Consider the following 6,329-nt stretch of genomic DNA (forward strand, 5'->3'; position numbering starts at 1 on the left):
CTCCAGTCACTCACCAGCCCTGCAGGGCACAGATGGGGTCTATCTCTGTGATGCAGACGATGGCACCCAGGGCCTTCAGAGCAGAACAGCAACCCTTCCCCACCTACAGACAGAGGACAGTCCAGGACAGTACACTCAAATCTATGTTCAAAAGCCATACGTCAACTTTTTAAAACTAAAGGTGTCAGCTAACAGTCATCAGAATAAAAGAATCCAGAATCTGAAGGACTCACCTCTCCATAACCGCACACCACCACCTGTTTCCCCCCAAACATCACATCAGTGGTCCTCTTCAAGCTGCAGCAAGCGGGGAAAGGTAACAATTACAAATCAGACATTATACATTTATAAATTACAAACAAAAACGAACAAAACGATCACACACTTTTTTGTGAGAAAAACATTTGATATTTAGTGTTTAAAAAAAGGTCCTCACCCGTCCAGGATGGACTCTCTGCAGCAGTAGAGGTTGTCAAACTTCTGCTTGGTAACAGAGTCGTTCACGTTCATGGCCGGGACACACAGCTTGCCTGCCTTGGACAGCTGGTACAACCTGAGGATAAAGGATGGAAAGAAATAAAGACAGTGCTTTAGGTGAGCCACAGACGAACGGACTGAGGATAAACTGGACCAATTACACATAGATGTCTCTCCTTGCGTTGGATGTATGGGACCAATGTTTTGGGAAGGTTCTTTCTCACCTGTGGACCCCAGTGACACTCTCCTCCACGATGCCCTGAGCCTTCTTGAACACGCTGGGGTACTTCTTATAAACCCAGTGGGTCAGATCCCCTCCGTCATCCAGGATCTACAGTAACACAAACACAGGAAGAGCAATGGTAGCAGAGCAGATGGTGGACTCAAGAAATAGAGACATCTGCAGCATTAAATCTGCAGTATTAAGTCTGCATACTAAGTAGAGAAATATGCAGCATTAAGTCTGCATACTAAATAGAGACATCTGCAGCATTAAGTCTGCATACTAAATAGAGACATCTGCAGCATTAAGTCTGCATACTAAATAGCTAATGTACGGAAGATAAGTGATGGATGGAAAAATAAGCCTCCACAATGTGTGAGCGTGTCACTACACAACAGATGTAAAGTACATTATTATGGGATGGTTTAGTCATTAGGTACCATGTTGGCCTGCCAGCCTTCCGTGTTGACACAGCGGTCGATGCACCACCAGAAGTCATCCTCTGACTCGCCCTTCCACGCAAACACAGGCACACCTGTTGGAGAGAGAGAGAGAGAGAGAGAGAGAGAGAGAGAGAGAGAGAGAGAGAGAGAGAGAGAGAGAGCAAGAGAGGGTGAGAGACAGAGAGAGAGAGAGAGGAAGGGGAGAGCGAGAGAGAGAAGAGGGAGAGAGAGAGAGAGAGAGAGAGAGAGAGAGAGAGGCAGAGAGAGAGAGAGAGAGGGGGTGAAAGAGAGAGAGAGAGAGAGAGAGAGAGAGAGAGAGAGAGAGAGAGAGAGAGAGAGAGGGTGAGAGAGCGAGAGAGAGGGAGAGAGAGACAGAGAGAGAGAGAGGCAGAGAGAGAGAGAGGGGGTGAGAGAGAGAGAGCGAGAGAGAGAGGAGCGGAGGGGTGAGAGAGAGAGAGAAGGGGAGAGACAGACAGAGAGAGAAAGACAGAGGACAGTATGATGTGTTCTCACCAGTCTCTGCCAGGGCAGCAGCCACCTCGTTCTGAGTAGAGTAGATGTTACAGGCTGTCCAACGACACTGAGCTCCAAGAGCTACCAGGGTTTCAATCAGAACCTGAGGGGGGAAAAATACACAAACACACAACACACTACATTTTAGTATTCATTAGGATCCCCATTAGTTCCTGCCAAGGCAGCAGCTACTCTTCCTGGGGTCCAAAAAGGATTAAAACAATGACATCCCAACAAAACAACATAAATAAAATAATACAACACATTATTACAAAATAAGCACATACACTAACACACATATAAAATACAGTCGTGTAAATTAATCTAAACAAGACTCAACAATCATGCTGCTATTTCTGGAGTTTCTGAAATGTTTTGTTCATGAAAACTGGATGTCTGATCAGTAGAGTAGACTGCCAGGAAAGCAAAAGACAGTATGAGCTAAGATGTTGTATGGTAGAGGGGTATTCTCTAAATCTAAGATGTTGTATGGTAGAGGAGTATTCTCTAAATCTAAGATGTTGTATGGTAGAGGGGTATTCTCTAAATCTAAGATGTTGTATGGTAGAGGGGTATTCTCTAAATCTAAGATGTTGTATGGTAGAGGGGTATTCTCTAAATCTAAGATGTTGTATGGTAGAGGGGTATTCTCTAAATCTAAGATGTTGTATGGTAGAGGGGTATTCTCTAAATCTAAGATGTTGTATGGTAGAGGGGTATTCTCTAAATCTAAGATGTTGTATGGTAGAGGGGTATTCTCTAAATCTAAGATGTTGTATGGTAGAGGGGTATTCTCTAAATCTAAGATGTTGTATGGTAGAGGGGTATTCTCTAAATCTAAGATGTTGTATGGTAGAGGGGTATTCTCTAAATCTAAGATGTTGTATGGTAGAGGAGTATTCTCTAAATCTAAGATGTTGTATGGTAGAGGGGTATTCTCTAAATCTAAGATGTTGTATGGTAGAGGGGTATTCTCTAAATCTAAGATGTTGTATGGTAGAGGGGTATTCTCTAAATCTAAGATGTTGTATGGTAGAGGGGTATTCTCTAAATCTAAGATGTTGTATGGTAGAGGGGTATTCTCTAAATCTAAGATGTTGTATGGTAGAGGGGTAATCTCTAAATCTAAGATGTTGTATGGTAGAGGGGTATTCTCTAAATCTAAGATGTTGTATGGTAGAGGGGTATTCTCTAAATCTAAGATGTTGTATGGTAGAGGGGTATTCTCTAAATCTAAGATGTTGTATGGTAGAGGGGTATTCTCTAAATCTAAGATGTTGTATGGTAGAGGAGTATTCTCTAAATCTAAGATGTTGTATGGTAGAGGGGTATTCTCTAAATCTAAGATGTTGTATGGTAGAGGGGTATTCTCTAAATCTAAGATGTTGTATGGTAGAGGGGTATTCTCTAAATCTAAGATGTTGTATGGTAGAGGGGTATTCTCTAAATCTAAGATGTTGTATGGTAGAGGGGTATTCTCTAAATCTAAGATGTTGTATGGTAGAGGGGTATTCTCTAAATCTAAGATGTTGTATGGTAGAGGGGTATTCTCTAAATCTAAGATGTTGTATGGTAGAGGAGTATTGTCTAAATCTAAGATGTTGTATGGTAGAGGGGTATTCTCTAAATCTAAGATGTTGTATGGTAGAGGGGTATTCTCTAAATCTAAGATGTTGTATGGTAGAGGGGTATTCTCTAAATCTAAGATGTTGTATGGTAGAGGGGTATTCTCTAAATCTAAGATGTTGTATGGTAGAGGGGTATTCTCTAAATCTAAGATGTTGTATGGTAGAGGGGTATTCTCTAAATCTAAGATGTTGTATGGTAGAGGGGTATTCTCTAAATCTAAGATGTTGTATGGTAGAGGGGTATTCTCTAAATCTAAGATGTTGTATGGTAGAGGGGTATTCTCTAAATCTAAGATGTTGTATGGTAGAGGGGTATTCTCTAAATCTAAGATGTTGTATGGTAGAGGGGTATTCTCTAAATCTAAGATGTTGTATGGTAGAGGGGTATTCTCTAAATCTAAGATGTTGTATGGTAGAGGGGTATTCTCTAAATCTAAGATGTTGTATGGTAGAGGGGTATTCTCTAAATCTAAGATGTTGTATGGTAGAGGGGTATTCTCTAAATCTAAGATGTTGTATGGTAGAGGGGTATTCTCTAAATCTAAGATGTTGTATGGTAGAGGGGTATTCTCTAAATCTAAGATGTTGTATGGTAGAGGGGTATTCTCTAAATCTAAGATGTTGTATGGTAGAGGGGTATTCTCTAAATCTAAGATGTTGTATGGTAGAGGGGTATTCTCTAAATCTAAGATGTTGTATGGTAGAGGGGTATTCTCTAAATCTAAGATGTTGTATGGTAGAGGGGTATTCTCTAAATCTAAGATGTTGTATGGTAGAGGGGTATTCTCTAAATCTAAGATGTTGTATGGTAGAGGGGTATTCTCTAAATCTAAGATGTTGTATGGTAGAGGGGTATTCTCTAAATCTAAGATGTTGTATGGTAGAGGGGTATTCTCTAAATCTAAGATGTTGTATGGTAGAGGAGTATTCTCTAAATCTAAGATGTTGTATGGTAGAGGGGTATTCTCTAAATCTAAGATGTTGTATGGTAGAGGGGTATTCTCTAAATCTAAGATGTTGTATGGTAGAGGGGTATTCTCTAAATCTAAGATGTTGTATGGTAGAGGGGTATTCTCTAAATCTAAGATGTTGTATGGTAGAGGGGTATTCTCTAAATCTAAGATGTTGTATGGTAGAGGGGTATTCTCTAAATCTAAGATGTTGTATGGTAGAGGGGTATTCTCTAAATCTAAGATGTTGTATGGTAGAGGGGTATTCTCTAAATCTAAGATGTTGTATGGTAGATGGGTATTCTCTAAATCTAAGATGTTGTATGGTAGAGGGGTATTCTCTAAATCTAAGATGTTGTATGGTAGAGGGGTATTCTCTAAAGCTAAGATGTTGTATGGTAGAGGAGTATTGTCTAAATCTAAGATGTTGTATGGTAGAGGGGTATTCTCTAAATCTAAGATGTTGTATGGTAGAGGATGTGTATGGTAGAGGGGTATTCTCTAAATCTAAGATGTTGTATGGTAGAGGGGTATTCTCTAAATCTAAGATGTTGTATGGTAGAGGGGTATTCTCTAAATCTAAGATGTTGTATGGTAGAGGGGTATTCTCTAAATCTAAGATGTTGTATGGTAGAGGGGTATTCTCTAAATCTAAGATGTTGTATGGTAGAGGGGTATTCTCTAAATCTAAGATGTTGTATGGTAGAGGGGTATTCTCTAAATCTAAGATGTTGTATGGTAGAGGGGTATTCTCTAAATCTAAGATGTTGTATGGTAGAGGGGTATTCTCTAAATCTAAGATGTTGTATGGTAGAGGGGTATTCTCTAAATCTAAGATGTTGTATGGTAGAGGGGTATTCTCTAAATCTAAGATGTTGTATGGTAGAGGGGTATTCTCTAAATCTAAGATGTTGTATGGTAGAGGGGTATTCTCTAAATCTAAGATGTTGTATGGTAGAGGGGTATTCTCTAAATCTAAGATGTTGTATGGTAGAGGGGTATTCTCTAAATCTAAGATGTTGTATGGTAGAGGGGTATTCTCTAAATCTAAGATGTTGTATGGTAGAGGGGTATTCTCTAAATCTAAGATGTTGTATGGTAGAGGGGTATTCTCTAAATCTAAGATGTTGTATGGTAGAGGGGTATTCTCTAAATCTAAGATGTTGTATGGTAGAGGGGTATTCTCTAAATCTAAGATGTTGTATGGTAGAGGGGTATTCTCTAAATCTAAGATGTTGTATGGTAGAGGGGTATTCTCTAAATCTAAGATGTTGTATGGTAGAGGGGTATTCTCTAAATCTAAGATGTTGTATGGTAGAGGGGTATTCTCTAAATCTAAGATGTTGTATGGTAGAGGGGTATTCTCTAAATCTAAGATGTTGTATGGTAGAGGGGTATTCTCTAAATCTAAGATGTTGTATGGTAGAGGGGTATTCTCTAAATCTAAGATGTTGTATGGTAGAGGGGTATTCTCTAAATCTAAGATGTTGTATGGTAGAGGGGTATTCTCTAAATCTAAGATGTTGTATGGTAGAGGGGTATTCTCTAAATCTAAGATGTTGTATGGTAGAGGGGTATTCTCTAAATCTAAGATGTTGTATGGTAGAGGGGTATTCTCTAAATCTAAGATGTTGTATGGTAGAGGGGTATTCTCTAAATCTAAGATGTTGTATGGTAGAGGGGTATTCTCTAAATCTAAGATGTTGTATGGTAGAGGGGTATTCTCTAAAGCTAAGATGTTGTATGGTAGAGGGAGTATTGTCTAAATCTAAGATGTTGTATGGTAGAGGGGTATTCTCTAAATCTAAGATGTTGTATGGTAGAGGATGTTGTATGGTAGAGGGGTATTCTCTAAATCTAAGATGTTGTATGGTAGAGGGGTATTCTCTAAATCTAAGATGTTGTATGGTAGAGGGGGTATTCTCTAAATCTAAGATGTTGTATGGTAGAGGGGTATTCTCTAAATCTAAGATGTTGTATGGTAGAGGGGTATTCTCTAAATCTAAGATGTTGTATGGTAGAGGGATATTCTCTAAATCTAAGATGTTGTATGGTAGAGGGGTATTCTCTAAATCTAAGATGTTGTATGGTAGAG

At 39.3% G+C, this 6,329-nt stretch overlaps 1 pseudogene across 1 annotated transcript in view; it reads right to left on the minus strand.

Moving 5' to 3' along the window:
• Window positions 1–6,329, minus strand: part of LOC311148187 (S-adenosylhomocysteine hydrolase-like protein 1) — a 36,997-nt pseudogene that overhangs the window by 4,800 nt on the left and 25,868 nt on the right. Inside the window, exons 2-7 of the transcript in view lie at window positions 1,657–1,759; window positions 1,141–1,235; window positions 702–808; window positions 437–553; window positions 234–297; window positions 15–103 (exon numbers count right to left, since the gene is read on the minus strand). The product of the transcript in view is annotated as an S-adenosylhomocysteine hydrolase-like protein 1 (transcript). The remainder of the gene's footprint in view (window positions 1–14; window positions 104–233; window positions 298–436; window positions 554–701; window positions 809–1,140; window positions 1,236–1,656; window positions 1,760–6,329) is intronic.

This window comes from Coregonus lavaretus, assembly GCF_964263955.1.
Source record: "Coregonus lavaretus genome assembly, chromosome: 20".
NCBI classification, from domain to species: Eukaryota; Metazoa; Chordata; class Actinopteri; order Salmoniformes; family Salmonidae; genus Coregonus; species Coregonus lavaretus.